At 46.1% G+C, this 18,211-nt stretch overlaps 1 protein-coding gene across 3 annotated transcripts in view; it reads right to left on the bottom strand.

The window, feature by feature from the left end:
• Window positions 1–18,211, bottom strand: part of LOC132913034 (uncharacterized) — a 143,669-nt gene that overhangs the window by 85,223 nt on the left and 40,235 nt on the right. For all 3 annotated transcript variants that reach the window (XM_060970948.1, XM_060970946.1, XM_060970949.1), the window contains exon 2: window positions 5,100–5,155. The gene's annotated coding sequence lies outside the window, so the exon portion shown is untranslated. The remainder of the gene's footprint in view (window positions 1–5,099; window positions 5,156–18,211) is intronic.

The following is an 18,211-nucleotide window of genomic DNA, read 5'->3' as shown; positions in this document are numbered from 1 at the left end:
CAGGTTCCTAGGTTTTTTATCGTGTATTCGAGAAGATGCGTACGTAAGAATCTGATTGAAAGTAGACGCGCCCCTTTCGTGGTCAGACAGCTCGATACGACTTGTCGGACGTCAACCGCACTTGATAGCCTTGATTTTCATGAAACTACCAACGAAGATAGGCTACCGCAGTATCAAGTAATCCCGATACATTCCGATCGTTCGCCATCAACCAGAATTCCTCTTCCAGCGTAACAGTACATAAACTTTCATTCCATTCATTCTGTTAAACGCTCGAGCTACCCGCAAACAATTCCCTTCCAGCGAAAACTCAGCGAACCGTCCTTCCTACACCACTAAACCTCTCCCTCTCTACCTCGTCCGCTTCTCAACTCGAAGACTAAATCGAAAAAACTTGAAAAACGATTTTTTTTTTTTTAGACGTCGAAAAAACCAAGAACTCCGGCCCATTCTTCCATTGGTCAGCAAGATCGCAGAACTCTCGAGGCGTCAGGGTCAAAAGAATCCTCGCAAAAGGCTGCGCCTATGCATTCAACCACTCCTTTAAACGAGGCAGCGACGGAGGAGCAGTCGGGCCCCCGGCTATCGAGACGAGAGAGAGAGAGAGAGAGAGAGAGAGAGAGAGTATGAGAAGGTGGAGAGGGTGGGAGGAGAAAAATGAAAAAGTCACCGATGCCATGCGAGCGACGTGACCTCTCGTCGGTGACCCCGGACGAACCGGCCGACGACGACGAAGAAAGGGGGAATGCCAGACCTCAGGCTACGTTCACAGTTCGCCGAAAAAGGCATGCTACACAACCGGCACGCCGATTGTGTTGACCGGTCAACGTGCCTCCTTTGACAGTCGGCTTCTCTCTTTTCCTGGTAGCATTAATTTATGGCCGATACCGATGGAAATATTCTCCCGTACGACTTCTTCCAAGCGGAGAGGTTTATTGGTCGCGGCGTACTCGACGAACGAGAATTTAGTCGATTTGTTTGCCGCGGACGATTGATTGTGCGATAATCAGCGAAACGTTTGTTACGAATGTGTGAAGATAACGAACGTAATAGTAAGAGAGACATGATGGAATCGTGAAATTCAATTTCTATGGGAATCAAAATGCGATAGGAAAATTGCAAAAAACGAGAGTAGAAATAGAAAGGTGACAGTGATCGAGAAACATAAAAATTCGCGAGAACCCGAGAAAATGTTAAACATTTCGTTGGTAGCAATCAATTTTTATCAACCTGGAGCTCAGTTACAGCGAGATATCTTGAGTCTTGTTACTCGAAATGAACGTCCATCGGACATTATGTCGAGCAATAGCGAGACGTACAAACTCACGCGGTGACGAACTCGTCGCGACCGAAAGAAAAGAGTCTCCAGAGACGACTGCCTATTTATCCATTCCTAGTACGACTCGTTAGTCTCCTTCGACTTTCTTCGCTTCCTGATTGCCTTCCTAGTCGTATCGTGTACCTGCCTCAACAGACAAATTCCGGTCGTTAAAGCTCAAGTGTCTCGCCACTTCCGCACGGCACGCGTGAACCAACCAGAATCCTGTCTGCTTGATAGTCCAAGCTCCCAAAGGGACGAGACTACCTTCGCGACTTTCGCTCCTTGCTAAGGAGGGAAAGCTTTCGTTTCTATCTAAAGAAACTCGTTCGATACCTGTCCGTTCTCCGAACTGACGCTCTCTTGGTTGCAGAGAAAATTTTTTTCATTAAATCGTTAGAAGAGAGCGGTTCGCGTAAATCTTCGACCAAGGCAGTTATATGGAAACTGACGTATTTTGACACGACCTTCGAGATATCCTCGGCGGACCATCTTTTCCAGCTTCTACGCTTAGTGGAGAAGTAACTAGTATTTCGATACCTAATAATAACTCTAAATACCAGAAAATCATTTACTTCCCTCTCTCTCTCTTTCTATGTATCTATCTATCTACCTATCCATCTATCTATCTCTATCTCTATCGATAACTACGCCTCCCTGTCGTTCGAACAAATTCCAGCGAAGAACCTCGGTCGCGTGGTTAGATCGGTCGAAGGCTGCGTGGCCGCAGTATCGATGATACTCTTGATTGACCCTTACGGTACCTCGAGGAACCGTCAATGGTTTAATTACGGCCAAGTCATTTTTCCCTATGAGCTGGCGTTCCACCCTTTGACCAAGGTCAAAGATACGGGGCCGAGAGTGGTACACGAGAGGAGGGACCGCCGGCAATCTCTGATCGTTCTTTAACGATCCTGACATTAGGACCTGAATTAGATAAGGATATCTTTTCACATTGTCGTAAATGGACGAGGAAGCGAAGCGGTGTTGAGGCGCGAGACCCTCTAAACGTTATCTAGCCACGGATCGCTTGACAGTCCGTCATCGGTCCGTTTCTAGGAGGGACCATTAAAACGTGATCGACGTGGGAAGCGGCTGCAAATGGCTGACACGCGTCCACAGTGAAACACGACGCCGCGCTTGAGAATTCAATTACGATTAGCTGACGAGAAATCGCGAGTGTTTCGGGCCGCTTCAGAGGGTTTGTTAAAAGCTTAGCGATCAGATTCTGCGATCGGATTCGAAAGATATTGAAGCACGATGAAGCAATCTTTGTCTACCGTTTTCTTCTCTTTACGATTTAAGCTTCTCAAGGCACGTTGAGTGGAACTAATACGAGGTAATCGTGCGATAGAATATTTGTAGTATTCAGAGAAGCAGTCCGGAAGGATAGGGCTTACGCGTCCTACTGGTCTTTCCAGGTAAGATCATATATTTCACGGCTAGTATAGGGAGCTAATATGGGATCTATGTCTCTCATTTATAATCTAAGGTTTAACGCCTCGCGCGAAACGTACGTTACATGACAAATCTGCGCGTCGTATTAAAAGACTTGTAATCCTGATTTGTTGCCGACTATTGTACTACTTCGTAACGCGTCTATATATCGTATGCAAGCAATTATGCAAATTGTCCATTGTACGGTATTTGTTAGAAACCGCATTGTGGAATTACGTTTTCATAACACAGGCGTTAAAAGGTTAATAATCTCGCAACGCGTCCCAATGTTCGTCTGCCGGAGCAAACACGAGAAAAACGAGCGACTACCGAGCTGCGCAGCGTACCATTCCAGCAGCAGTTCCCCACGTTCCACATTCCCTCTCTAATCGACCTCCGCGAACCGACATCCGCCCATAAAACCTATCCTCTCTAATAAAAATGCTCGAATCTTGAAATTGTGCCACATAGCGGCGTAGAAGCAGGTTGGTGTTGGTAACCGCGTGACGTTACTGGTCGCGGTCTCCGCGTCTGATAGAAGAGCCGGTCGTCGTCGCCGATCCTCGCGGCGTGTCCATGGTTCGCCCGAGGGCAGCGCAACAGCCACGCTGAACCGACTGGCTGTCAGTGTACCTGCCGGCCAGACAAATTCCGGCCATTAAGCGTTCGAACGTCGTCGTGTGCTGGCTGTGAACCCGCTCTCTTCAGAGGCCCCCGTGCGGAATATAATGCTGCACCATGGATTGACCCTTGCGGTACTCCCACCAGGCCGAGCGCGCGCGCGAGAGCACCCATCACCTACACACACGGCATTCAGTCCTGGCCAACAGTCTACGTTCTACCGTGGCCTGGCCTCCGGAGACGCGCCACGACGCCTATACACTATACACGCTTCGAGAGACTCCGCGCGACCGAGTCGTACGTGCAGGGGTCATATTCTCATCGGCGATGCACGATGGCCTGGCCTGCTGCTGCTGCTGCTGCTGCCGCTGCCGCTGCTGCCGTGTACACCGCACACTCCACCGAAACAGTTCGTCGTCGTTAGATCGTTGGTGGTTAGTTGCTTGATAGGAAAAAAAAAAAAAAATAACAGGAGTAGGAGATGGAAAGAGAAAGAGAGAGGAAGGGGGAGACTGTTGCATCCTGATAGAAATCTGATCGCTCGTTACCTGTTCCCTCTCCCATGCACCGCGTCAGAGATATCGTGACCGTTTTTGCGCCGGGTCACGCTGGTTCAGATGCATCGGACCTCCTTCTTTTCCTTCTCCTTCTCTTTCTTCTTCTTCTTCTTCTGCTTCGTCCGCTGCTTCTTCCTCTTCTTTTCTCTTTGCTTCTTCGTCTTGTTCTCCTGCTCGCGTCTTTTATAAGGTCGCTGATACGCGGAACAAGTGGAGCGGACGTGATCACGGATTGACGGGCAATCGGGTGGTGTAGAGTCAAGAGGTGTAGGGGAAATATTACTCCATGTTTTGCTGTGCGAGTTTTGACGCGCGATGGCAGATTAATCGGTTATTTTTGTTTCGTGGAATTATCAGCGTTACTTGGTCTCGTGCAAGATAGCGAAAGAAGGTGAAACTGTTGTCGTTGTATCTACGATGAATCGTTTTTGGGACTACGTTGAAAAAGATCGAAGCGACTTCTGATATTCGTCGGGCTCGATGACATGAAAATTCGATGGGGCGCAATTAAGGGCCGGGACGGAAGCTCGACACCCGAGGATCGATGATTGGCGTGTAACCCAATCACGTCATTGCACCAAGCGATCTCTTTGGTACCAAGGGAAAGAAAGGCCAGAAGAGGAAGAAACGCCGATCGATTGAGTGCTTTTCACGATCCATTAACTCTGCGAGTAACAGAGCGTTCCTCTTAACGCGATAATACGTTCACGGTGTCGCGTTCTGAAACTACCGGATGTTAGCGAAACGCAAGCCGCAACTTTGGAAAGACGATACAAGATCGACAAGGGGAATGTGTCGACCGGTATACTGGCATTAATTTTTCTTCCACTCGATAGCTTCGAATTACCCGCTCCTTCCCTCGCAAGGACCTTCTATCGTTCTTTTTGATTCAAGGTTAATTCGATCGCTTAAAATTCCAAATTTTATGTAAATACCCATTAAATGGAAGAATAAAGTATCATTAAGGGACGGAGATAAAAAAAATTCGAAGCTCGCATGAAATCGTTCGAAAAACAAACTTCCTGTCCGCAGATTCTTACATAATCGAAGCCAAACAAGGAAGCCATCGATCCAGGAGACGGGAGGAAAAAAAAGCACGGATTAAAAACGCGTTAATTGAGAGCCGATGACTCGATGAAAAACGTGCTACAGATGTTTCGACTCACCGACAATGTTGGTCCTCTTTCTTTTCGTGTTCGATCCTTTCGATTTCCTATCGTTCCTGAAAAGCAAAAAAAGGGAACAGTATGAGTCGCTGATCGATAATCGCCATGAAATTAAAACGATAGAATTATAACAGAGGATACAGTCGTGCAAAAATTGGATACCATACTGGAAAAGGGCAAAAAAATCGATCCTGTCGAGCTTGTTTCAAGTTCAATGGTCTCTTGGATTTGAATAGACTCAAATTTCGGTTCAATCGGTGTCAATTAAAACTTAAGGTTTTTATGCGATTAACGGATTATCCCCAAACCATAAATCTTCGAAATGAAGATGACGCGACAGCCACTTCGCAGGTTTAAACTATAAATCTTAGTTTATAGTCAGTAGTATACGCAAGCTTATCCATCTCTTTCATAGCCTAGTTTCGTCCGAAGACTCTCGCTCGAAAGTATTAGATTTTATGTTACGGCGTAACAAAACGAAAGAGAAACGGTCATGAGTTAACGAGCCATTTACCCGTTACGCTTTAATTTGTGCAACTGTGCTTGCACTCTCTCTAAACGACGATCAATCGTCGGAATTAACTTTCCGCTTCGCTTAAGTCCTCGGAAGATCGTTAAACTAGCGAGAGTTAATGCGTCGTTCGCCCACCGTTCGATCGATTGTAAAATTTGAATGTCTCGTCGCGTTAATCCCTTCCGATACCGGCTTTTAGCTTAGTTTTTTCCATTAGAAACATAATCGACGGTATACGTTGCTTGTTAGCCCCGTGATCGTTTAAAGTCGATCGATTTCGCATTTCCCAGTGATTTTCTAGGAACTTCGATTATATTTGTACAGCGTAACTGCGCCGTTTCTATTAGTTCTAGTTTCTAGCTTATCTCTTCTTTTATAATAGTCTATTAGGATAGTTCATGTCACACAGTAGCTACTCTTACGACTAGTCCGCCCGTTCAAGCGAATGAGACTTTTTTAGTTTTAATACTTTTAATCGCGAACATCATCTACGATTTACACGCGCATCATTCGCGTCCATTTCCAACTCGAAATATCCCCACAGTTATTCCCTAGAACGTTCGAAGCAGTTTCACAGCGTCTGCTGGGGAAAACTGGACTGATTCAGCTTGGAATCTGGAACGAGCCCATGCAATGCGTTATCTATTCGACGTGTTCACCTATCTGGCCCGGATTGCACGTGTGTCGTACACCCACACACGCCGCCAGGTCCGAGAACACGTCGATACGGTTCTCGGTTACCTAATCGCACCGGTGTTCCATCGTCCACGGCATTGTCTCTCTTTCTTTCCCGTCCCCTTCGCCCCATCGCCGTTCTCCACGGAGGCCCGGTCCTACGGTCGAGTTCAACGACGCGTGAACGCAAACTTTACTCGTTCCATTACATTTTCTACTTGGATAATCCGGTGCAGTTGGAGAGCCTGTTGTCGACACGCGGTGTCACGTTCCAAAAACTGGTACTATCGCTCCTATTCGCGCGGACGAATTTCCACATCGAATTTACAATATTTGACGGATGTGGAAATTTTCCTCGATGCGTGGAATATCAGCTCGATATATTTCTCGATCGCAGAATCGAACGAAAGCAGAAGGCGTTTCCATATCGTTCCAACAAATGATCTAGCGTTGGACTCGTGCTTGGGGAATTCGAAGAAAGTAACTAGCATCGCAACACATAGAAACTTGCCAATCACGAGTAACTATATCCGCGCAAACTGTGAATTTTAATTCCATCTGAACCAAAAATCAGCCTGCATCCTATCGCTGTCGCAACCACGCGAAGAGAAACCAGAGATGTTGCAGAAGGAATGCCGCGGAGAAGCGTCGGATAGGCGAGCACGCGGGTCATTAAATTTGCTCTCGCGGTTGGGATTATCGACCGGGCTCTCGTTGCCTCGTTGCCTCGTTTCCCGTTTTATCTGTCGGCCGGATCCCGTGTTCTCCGGCGGCGACACGGTGCGAGCCGGTCGTTCGCGTTTCGCGGATCCGCCTGCTCGAGAGATCTTCGCCGATAGATACGCGCGATGGAAACGCGCGAAACGCGCGCTTAAACACCCGGACAAATTGAGGCCGGGCAGCGTGTCCGCGTTCGAATCGCGCTCCACGCTCTGCCGCGTAAATATGCGACCGCGTGGGCCGTGTTCCTGCACGCGAGTATCTACATTTTCCAACTTGGTCTACCGAATCTAGCCGTCATCTTTGAGCTTCTTACCCGTTAAGAGCGTTTCTGTTTGAGAATTTAGAAGGCCAGAATATTTCATTTTCTTGATCCTTACGACGGATATACGAGTATACTGTTTACCGTATAAAGATGTTGGTCCAATTATCAAATAAAAATGCTCCATATTATTTCAATTATAGTTTCTCGAGATTGATTTGATCGAAGAACGAAAGTTTCAGAAACTGTGCATTTTCTCTTTTCGCTTTCTACGTCCTCTACGCTCCGTTCTATGTGATTCCGTGAGTGATCTATGCGATATTTTGGAATTATTATCTTCCACGGATACTATAAAGTTAACTTAGCTAAGAATTGTGTTCTACGTTCAAGACGAAAGTACAGAGTTCACTTTTGACTGGCCGAAGGTGTCTGACCATGAAGCAAAGGCGGCTATAGTCGGAGCGAGAAAGGAACGAGCGGCAATAAACGTCGGTAGAAACGGTCGAAGATTAGCCGAGATAAAACTAATTGGCCGCGGCGCAATAACATAATAACTGGATAAATATCCATCAGGCGTCACCGAGTTACAGACCAATCAGTGATACGACGCTCAATGTCCGAATATATCGATGACGTTGCAAAAACCGATTTTCTCTATGAAACAATTACAACTTCATTTATCTTTAAATTTCAATTCAATTAATTTAAATTATCCAATTGTACCATCGAAAGTTATTCTAGATTCCACTTCTAGATAAAAATTCTCACTTTCGGTTCAACGTATCAAATTCTACAATCACATAATAACTCCTTGGGAAGCTGCTTTTTCACTTTTAGAGATCAGAACCTTACTTTCTCCTAACTAGAAAACGAAGGAAATGATGCCAATATCTTGGCGTTCTCAGCTTAGAAAAAACAAACAAGTCCAATAAATTTCCCAAGCGAAACTGCGAGCGTGAAAGAAGATCGTGGATGGCGCGAAACGAAAAACGAGGTGCAGCTTGATATACTGGAGGGAAAGGTTAAGTCTCTCAGCCAACGATACGTTATACGTTGCATTCGTACGAAAACTAGTAGGGCAACGTGGCTCGTAGCTGCCCGGAGGGTTCTTATTATATGAGCCACGTATTCGAGTTATCCAAATGGAAGGATTAAACAACGTATCTCGAATGAAATTGGTACTACTTGCAACATTGAGCCACACAGTCCTGTCCGCTTCTTCCTTTCCCTCTCGTATTCCCTCACGGCATCTGTTTCTTTTCTCTCTGACTTGGCTGGCTGGCAGCAATAAATATGCTGATTAAGCGGCAACGTACCGCCGGTTAATTTGCAGTATATCAGTATCCAACAGTGCATTTTAATTGGTCGTGAAGCATTATTGCAACGTATAACCAATGACGCCACACATCAACGACCGTCCCTGTTGGCGCTTCGGGCGCGAATCCTACAATTCTGGAAAAATCGATCGAACCGTGCGGCCTCTTCAAATCGAACCGTCGTTCTCTGACTCTGACCGTGATTTAAAGGTTAACGCTTTAACATCGTGTAGATTCCAAGATCGTTCACCTCTCATAGAATAGAAATTTTAGGGAAATTCAAAGATTTTAAGATTTCTAAATTAGGACTTGTACGAGTCTCTGGATCGGAAATAGCAAGCGTGTTTTCTAAATTTCTCACATTGAAAGGTAAATGATTCGAAATTTCTAACGACAAAATCGTACAACTTACGTCTCCGTTAATTCCCTGATTTCACCGCGAACAACATAAATAGCGGACTCTCGTGTGAGGCCGCGAGCATCGATTACACGCCGATAATTGCCGTCTCGTCCGCTGGCCGAACATCAGACGCGCGAAATATTCTTCGGCGATGCGACGAGAAACGTAAACGCGCACAATGAGCGAGATTGCGCGACTGTCGTGGCAGGTTTCATTGCAAAATCGCGAAAAGGTCTGCTCGCGACATCGATCCTGCGGCAACCTTGACGCGTCGAAGACTAGATGCAGCAGCGAGCGTGAGACCACGGCCTATTTAGCTGCATCGTTGCACTTTACCGCCAGGGGAATCGAGATCGCGATACTTTTTATCGTTTGCACGATTCGATCCGTCGTTTGTTCCCCCTGCCCCACCTCCTTACGGAATTCCACTTGATTTGTCTTCACCAATATCGATGCCAATCACCGAGCATTTTTTCTCATTTCGAATTATCGTCGATTCGCGCCTCCACACTCCACTTCTTCTTCCCTTGACTTCTCGGACTTGGCACGCTTTTGTTTCGTTCCTGGGAATTCTTTCGACTCAATCGGATCGTTCACGATCGTAATCTACGTATGGCGAAGGAAGCAAACGGTGGGAATTAATTTTTCTATTAAGCGTGCAAATTAATTCGGTGCCTTCGTTCAAGTTTACTCGTTTCTAACTGAAGTTCATTAACGACAGTTCATTTTTGCCTGCATCGTTTCCTGTTCCAACGAATTTATTTTCAACTTCGCTTAAAGTAACTTGAAGTATTTGCAAGATCTTATCCAGGGATCGTCGACGCGTTGATTGATACCGCAGGCGAATTTCAGACAATTTTAATCGGCAGGATATCGAGGTAAGAGAGTGATTTCTAGGACGAGGATGCGCGATGTTAGAGTGGTCTGAACTTGGCAGAAGAGCTAGAAGATACACCCAAGGGCCACTAGAGGAATCGTTCTCGAATCAGTTTCATTAGCTCCGCGTATCGGCGATGATCGTCTATCGCTAAAATTAATCTCGCGCGTTGGTGAAATTTCACGGCAATAAGAAACCTCGGTGACCCTTTGCTCTCCGTGTCCGAAGACGATGCGGTTGTAGTTTCCACGAATCGTCCATTATACGCAGTGTCTTAGTTAAATATGCGCCTTAATCCGAGTCAAACGTTCGTCTCCTTTACTCCAAAAGGATTCTGTACGATCGATTATTTTCCTTCCAGACGAATCCCACCATTGCCATCCGTGTGCTCCGCTACTTTCAGCGAATTCCAAAAACAAAATTGACAATAATGCACAAAGACACCCGGTAGACGCGATCCGACTCGTTGCTCAACCCGTCTCGCAAGAGCATAACCTTTGCAGAGACGGACCAGCGACGCTACGGTTAGAAGGAGAAAGGCGGAGGGAAAAAGGCGAAGGGAAAACGGGCTACACGTACATAGCCAACGAACCGGCAATTATCGTCGCGCTGGATACGGGCCGGTGTTATTGCGGCCGGCTGCCGGGGCCGCGTACTCTTCCTTCGATAATTCACCGCGTTCTACGGAGTTACGAGCCACTCCGCGTTTCGACTAATCGCGTCGATAACGCGCTCGCACTACTCGTTCACTATCGTCGCCAGAAATCTCGAGACGCTTCCGTTCGAATCAACCGAGTCTTCCCTAAGTACCTCTCTCGCTTTCCTTCTCTCGCTCTTTCGCGTGACCGCGAATATCTATTCGCCTTCGTGCGTGTTATCTGTTATTACCAGTCTATTTACTTAGGGGTATTAACGAACCTCCACCTAGTCGGGATATCTCACGAGCCTGCAATTGAATTATTAGACAATTCCTCGCTCGATGCTGAGAGCCATCCCCCGATCACAGAGATTCGCTTTTCGATCGTTCGGAGAAGCTAATTTTTATATCTGGTCGGTTCGAAGAAAGTTAGAGACTCGGTCGAAGAACTTGGTAAATTGTACGGCGATCGGTGTTGGGAATGCACGAGGTTAAAACCTTCGCCTATCGCTGCAACTAGTACGAAAGTCACGACTCCTCCGTGAGACTTTGGTTTTTAAAACCGACAGATAAGGCGGTCCGTTTAAAGCTTTATTCAATTAACGCGTTCTCCACGCGAATGGCGTTCGTAATTTCACGAACGGTGGCTGCGATCGCGAGTTATGACGTCTCTCGCAGCGGCCCGTAAAGATTCTGCCGCCTTCTTCTTTATCTAGCCACGAAATCAGCCCCGCTATCCGCGTACGGCTATTCTACGCCCTGTTTACGAGTCGACCGGCCGACGTGCACGCTGATAGCTGCGTGGCAATTGCTCCTCGATCGCCGCCACCATCCCTACGGATAACAGGCAATTCGCCGACTCTATCTTAAGTGCGTCACGGTTGCTCTTAACGCTTAACGCCCACGATTCGTCCAGCTGACCTCTCTAACGAGGGTGTTTCCGTAACTCGCAAAATTCTGGGTTTATTGGTTTCAGGGTAAAGCAGAAGGTGATTTATAGTAGGACATGTCTGTGGTTTACAAGTTTAAATTGCTTCCTCGTTATGCCGAGGAACTTGGAATTAGATAGATAACCTTGGAGTTTCAGGTTGATACGATACGAATATCTTTATACGTATAATTCTCATCGTTTCTACGTATCTCCTTATAGTAGTATACCTTTTTATGACGGTGTAATAGTTATCTTTGGATTTCTCTGCGTATAATTTGAAACAGACCTTGAGACAGCCGTACGACCAACGAAACTCTAAAATATCTAGCGGCAGATTCCACCATCTCTACCTACAACATATAGCTCCTAACCGTCTATCTCCAAACCTTGCCATTTATCAACTATACGATCAGATACGGGTCCGTCGTTGAATATTCGCATCGAGATCGAAAAGGTCGATTCTTGGTAGAGGGATGAGGCACGAATTCCAAGTGGACTAATCGCGATCTCGTGGCTCAAGAGGGCGGTTGAAATCGGAGAGGACGTTGGTTTTTCTGCTTGCTCCCTTTACCTCCATATTTTCTCGGTAAGGATAATCGTTCAGTGGAACGCGCCCGAAATAAAATTTCGCCGAAGCACGTACGAAGAAACTGGTTTCCGGCGAGCAGGCGCCCCTCTCGACGATCTGCCTCTTTCTCTCCCTTTCTTCCTCGTTACTTCCCCTAATAAACGAAATTAACTTTCCGCGGACGAGCGACCGAAAAAGCGGTCGCGATCGTCGGAATGCTCGTCCTCCGCGAGCGGATCTTCGCGAGTAGAATCCTTACAAGGATCGCACGCTTACGTGCGTGCCTCGACACTCGGCTGGCTCCAATGACGCCAGTTAAATAAGCCGGCGAAGGACAGCTTTCATGATCGATCCTTCGCGATAAAATTTTCTCGTATTTGTTGCTAAACACGAACGCAAGTTAATCCTTTTTACGTTACAGACGGAAAGGCAATTAACTTCCAGGACTATTCGCTTCGACAATCCGAATGACAAATCGACAAACTTTCAAACGAGAACATCCTCTATATCTTTGTGAACTTTTCCAAGAATCTCAACGACGCTGGAACCTCCAAATACGAAATAACGTAGTGATGCGAATTCGTTATCCGCCGTACTACTCTTTGGACGACGAACAAAGCGAACGATCGGAGCGGACTGTCGACGAATTTTCTCGGATGTCTGTTGCCATTGATCGGCGATCAGAAACGCTGAATCGGCACGCCACACGCTCGATTACACGCGTTCATTGCAACGACGTTCGATTAGCACGTTTAATTTATCGAGCAGTTTACGCGGCTGAATATGGTCCAGGCCTTTACCGTACCGGAGATATGCTAATGCAACGCGATAGTTAGCCAATGTTCCGCTGCTATCCGGCGACTATCACCGCGATCGCGACCGACTATTGCTAGCAATGGGACCGCTCTTTGCCTCGATTCGGTCACTCTCACGCGTTATCGTTCCACCTCCTCTTCCCCTTTCTCGCGATTACCGTTTTCGAGTTAGGTACTGTGTTTTAGGAATTTTTGCTAAACTCCGCTAGATAATTTAGTGGTATTATTTTAGTCGCGGAACTGCAATCGAGTTTTATGGATAATAGTTGTACATTTTTGAAGAGAGAAGTTCGAACGGCTATTGTAGCCGTTTGTTGGAAACGCGAGTTCCATCCGATCGTGTAAAAAGCGACGAAGAAAAAGGTAAAACGACCTCGACGCTACCGTGCATCGCACTTTCTTGCAAAAGGGAATTGATAAAACGAGTCTCCTTCACCTGGATAAACAGTCAGCTCGCTACGATCCTGTTCGGTTTCCAGCACGCTTTCACGATTTCTTCTGGATTCCTCCGTAGACCTCGTCGTTTTCCAATCGCGTGTCATCAAGATTCAACGGAAATATTAACGAGACTTGAATTTTGTAGCAGCGAAAGTATCCTATTTTCGAAAGAAACCGTTAGTCCTTTTCCTCTCCGATAAAAATATTCCACGAAACATCGAGAACACTCGCTCGACTCGGATACAGGCAAACTGCAACCGACTTCCGTTCAGCTTAATCTTCTCCTTAAACGTACGCATACTTTTCTCGAGGAAATTATCGCCAAGACGATCGATGCTTCTTACTCGCACGCGATTATCAGTCATCCAGGCACGCGTATTCCATCGAAGCACATAAAAATCGGCGCGATCGAGAGATCCTTGTAACCGATCGACCGGTTGCATTGAGCAATAATAGAAGCCGTTGAAATCACGAGAGGGACGTGCGTCATCGCGCAATTTGCGCAAGCGATTCTAGTCGACGCCGAGCGTCTTTAATCGCTTAATTGTCGCGGCACGCGACCCTCGCGGACGCTAACCGAGTCTCCTTACCCACTTTTACCTCGACCGGTGACATCGAAGTCCAGCGTTTCCCTCACCTTTCACCGCCTGTTACGCACGCTTTTAGCGCGAGTTACGAGTAGCGTGGGCCACTGGCCTAGATCAGTGCGTTTCGTGTTCTAGCTAAATGCTACCAACTGAAATTTCAATTGAAATTTGTCGATTCACGTTGGAGAATCGAACGAGGTTCGAGGCCTTGCTCACAATGATTTATCGCGATTCCGTTGCTGAATCGGATGTGATGTAACGTTGCACTTACATAAATATTATTCCAATATTATTCCAGTTGTAGAGTTCTGATAGAAATTAAGAGAATGGAAAATTCCATCGACTGCCACATACCTTCGAGAAATTTACATTTAGAATTTTCCTTTTTACCCGCAATTTCTCTAACTTTATATCCGTCTGTGATGCGTACAAGGTTAACTGAACACCTAACGCAACTTGGGTCGAGCGAACGTTATTAAAAAGGATGTAATCCTATCGAGAAACAAACGCGTGGAATTTCAACGATTCGCGTACAAGACTCGATTGCAGTAGAATCGAACGATCGTTGAAGCATGTTGATCACCGGCATCTCGACAAGGATCACGAGAGTTGTATACGGAATATATCGAATGTTCGCCGTGATGTTATTCCTTTTTTTTCCTTTGCTTTTAATGGAGTATCCACAAAGGCTAGACGAGTGGACGAGATGGAATCTCGCGGTAAATTCCTGACGAGTCGAAGGTGGCCTGGTTCCACGTAAAATTTCCTGCCGCCACGGTCCGACTCACCGAACCGATGACCCAGTGACGCGCTCAACAAAGACCGCCTGATCCTGTGGCCGGTTTTTCGCGAAAGGCACGCGGTAAACCGAAATGACAACTTGCCCGTCACGATCGGACCAAGCAAACTAAAGCCGAACGTTAAGGACGTATCTCTTTTTCACATTGTCCGTGTTATTGGAAGAAATCCTACTTTCTAGGCGATATTTTTACACGAAAGGATGAATAAGCCACGCTTTGGTACTCTGAATGGTACTATTAAGAATGCTTAAAAATAAAAAGATTAATCTTCTCGCTGTGAGTAAGAGTATTTCTCGTCTTTCTCGTCCGTTTCCTTTTTTAGAAGTTATAACGAGCACGATATCGAGTTTTTCTCTTCGTTTCGACTTTCTAAAGGACCATTCAACGCGAACTGCCCTCGGTGGATCTCAATTGACGCCGCGTTAAGCATCGTTTATCAGGCTAGATTAATTATCTGTCATGAGAAGCGTTAACGCACAACGCTTTCACTTACTCTTCGACGACGTGCGGCCGGCCTTAGTAGCCCAAGACTTTTACAATTGCACCGTGACATTCTTTTTAAAGGATGCCGTATGTTATCTCGTTTAATGCCTTCGACCCGGTTACCACCAGATTACCTTGTCGTTCAAAGCTGCCTCGCTCGTTTATTTTTACGACGGAGGCCATCGTCAGCGTTATTTACAACGCTGCTAACCCCTAACTGGAAAATATACTACGCGCCCTACTCTTTGAAATTCTTACAGGCAGCCGACGAGACTCGACAACTCGGCGCAATTAGCGCAAAGGGTTATATCCAACACGGTACGTTCAAACGTCCATCTCAAGTTCTATCCATCGCGAGAGACGCTCCAACGCTGTGATACGAATATCCAGGTTCCTGTAACCACGTGTAATTGTTCGTCGATTGATTCGAATCAAAAGTCACGAGAAAGAATATCGTGTCGGTGAGTGGAAGTCGTAAGAAGATTTAAAATTGATAAATTCTTTTAGAAATATCGAGTTCGTGCATCTCTAGGGTTTCGTAATCCCAAAAGTAATCACTTTGACCCATAATTACAAGGCTCTTCTTCGTAGAAAAAACCATTCCAATCCGTCGCTAATTAAATCAACCGTCGACCAACCACGCCTCCGATCGATACGAAACGCACGAAAATCGTGGAACGCGATTAAAATTGTCGCGTTTAATTACGCGAAGCAGCCAATCACCTCCGACGACGGTAGGGCGCGGCTGAAGGGTGTGCCAGACAGCGCCCTGACGCGTCCCGCGGTAACGCCAGAAAAAAAGGAAAGGAAAAACAGAGAGAGAGAGAGAGAGAGAAAGAACGGAAAAAAGGTACACAGGAAAGAGGTTCGAAATCAGAAAGAGAAAAGAAGAGAATGGAGGGTTGGGCAGCCGTATTGGGAAATCCATTGGCGGAGGACAGATGGCTACGAGACGGATAGAACAAAGGAGAAAATGTGTCTGGAATGACAACGACTGTTGCAACGATTGCTCGGGCCCATTGTGTTTGCTTAATGCCTGCCGCGACTTTAATTGTCGACTGTCGATCGCTGTTCGCTTAGGAATTTTACTTAACCTCCATTGACACGCTTCTGTTTGTTTCACGGAAGAAATGATCGCTGATGGATTCGAGCAACTATCGCTGCCGATGAGAAGGATGCGCGATTCGAGGTTTGTCGAAACGCGTTATCGTTCGTGAGTCACCAAGTATCCGATACTTTTGGGGACAAGAATGAGTAAAGAAAGTTAATACTCGGTAAAACCAACAAGCATCTGACGATTTAACCGGATTACAGGTGTCAAAGGCAAAGAAAAGCTAAGGATTAAAAGCGTAGGTACGTGAAAGTAAAATTTTAATAACATAATACAAAGGTAGCGAATCGAAACTCGATACTCGATGAAACTAATCAACTAATCACCTAGATATTATAATAGAATCTTGAAAAGGGGTTGCAAGCCTGCACTCTGACATTCAACCAAGCGAAACTATCGATCTTCTTGCAGCTTCTATCCAACCGTATCCGAACGATCGCTTTTAAGACGATAGAGTCTTAAATCTGTACGAAGTAATTCGCGATATATTAATAAATTTGAATAATATCGGGAGCAAACTAGGGAAAGATATCGTTGGAATGAAACTTTCCGAACGAACAAACTCACTGATCGCATCGAATCGCCACTCATACGCTTTTCTCTGAAAGTACCCACTTTACCGTTTCATCCATTGTGCGTCATTATCGTCCTACGCAATGAAACAACAATTTTCCATGACGCACGAAGAAGTACGACTCGCACGCGCGCAGTGAAGCGTATTTCTCGGTCAGCGTCGCGAAATTTCTCTAAATCGACGCTGCAGACTTTCTAACATGCATCACGGCTGAAAGAGGTTATCCGCCGCGAATTCAACTAATTGCACGTGTTTGCGATCTGGTTAACGGGCCGATAAAAAACGTGGTCGCGCGTCGCTGATCTCGCGGCCCCTCGCTCCTTCCTTAGTCGTCTCGCTCGCGCGAGCCATCGAAAGTAACGCGGAAACTGGCCTGTCTTTTCTTCTCTTCCCTCCTTTTTCTTCTAACTACACGTTGTCCGACAATTACGAAACGTGAAAACTTCAAGATCAAAGTTTAATCGATGAAAACGTAAATTTTGTATAATTCCATCTTAGACTGGTATTTAATAAACGACGCGAAGGATTGTAAAACGAGATACGAGATTAAGTTCGAGCGATAATGCGAGTAGAGTGGTGCGTCGCGGATTCGAGCATCGCGGATGGTAAATTTTAAGCGGTGTAATTTACAGATACTTAGCAACGCGTTTCGAGACTCTGCAGAACACGATGCAACAGAGTTTCACACCGTCGAATAATCATCCTCCAATTTGTTTCACATCTCAACAATTTCATGCCACCATGGGCGTGTATCATCTCCCTTTTTCTTCTAGTGCACACAAAAGTTTTTACCGCTATCAGTACACGCTCCATGTCCTCGAGAAATTGCATTAAATCTGTGATCTATCTTAACATTTTTCCATTCTACGACCAATTTTTCTCACGCGTTCCATACAAAAAAATTAATTTAGTCGTTGCGAAAGTACGTCGAATCCTGCAGGAAATACTTCGATCGAACGCATGATATTGCAAAGGAACTACGAGCTATTACAATTTTCTTCGATATCAATCACAACGATAACGATAATGATCGAACATATCCGTCAGACCGTTAGGAAAGAGACTGGAATGACGTTGCGAAGAAAGTTCGTAGAACGACGATGATCGACGACGTTGATTGCCGAAAGTTCTCGTCGTGCACGCTCGCCAGAAACTCTAGACTCATTTTGCGAAGAGGAAAGGCAATTGAACCTAGTCCCTTAAATCGTCTAGAACGAAGTGGTCGGGACGTTTCGTCGCGGATACTTACGAGCGTGGGTCACGAACACGCAACGCAAAGTCGCCGACTCCGTAGGAATTTCTCTCTCGTCTGTCACGCGAAACCCAAGAAAAACTCACGTAAATTTCGTTTCACGCTCTTTATCCACCGATCCCTGGCGTTCCATTAGCGCACTGGGTAAATAA

The sequence above is a fragment of the Bombus pascuorum genome, chromosome 12, assembly GCF_905332965.1.
Source record: "Bombus pascuorum chromosome 12, iyBomPasc1.1, whole genome shotgun sequence".
Lineage (NCBI taxonomy): Eukaryota > Metazoa > Arthropoda > Insecta > Hymenoptera > Apidae > Bombus > Bombus pascuorum.
The sequence above is the reverse complement of the archived record's forward strand: the minus strand, read 5'-3'. Positions and strand labels throughout refer to the sequence as shown.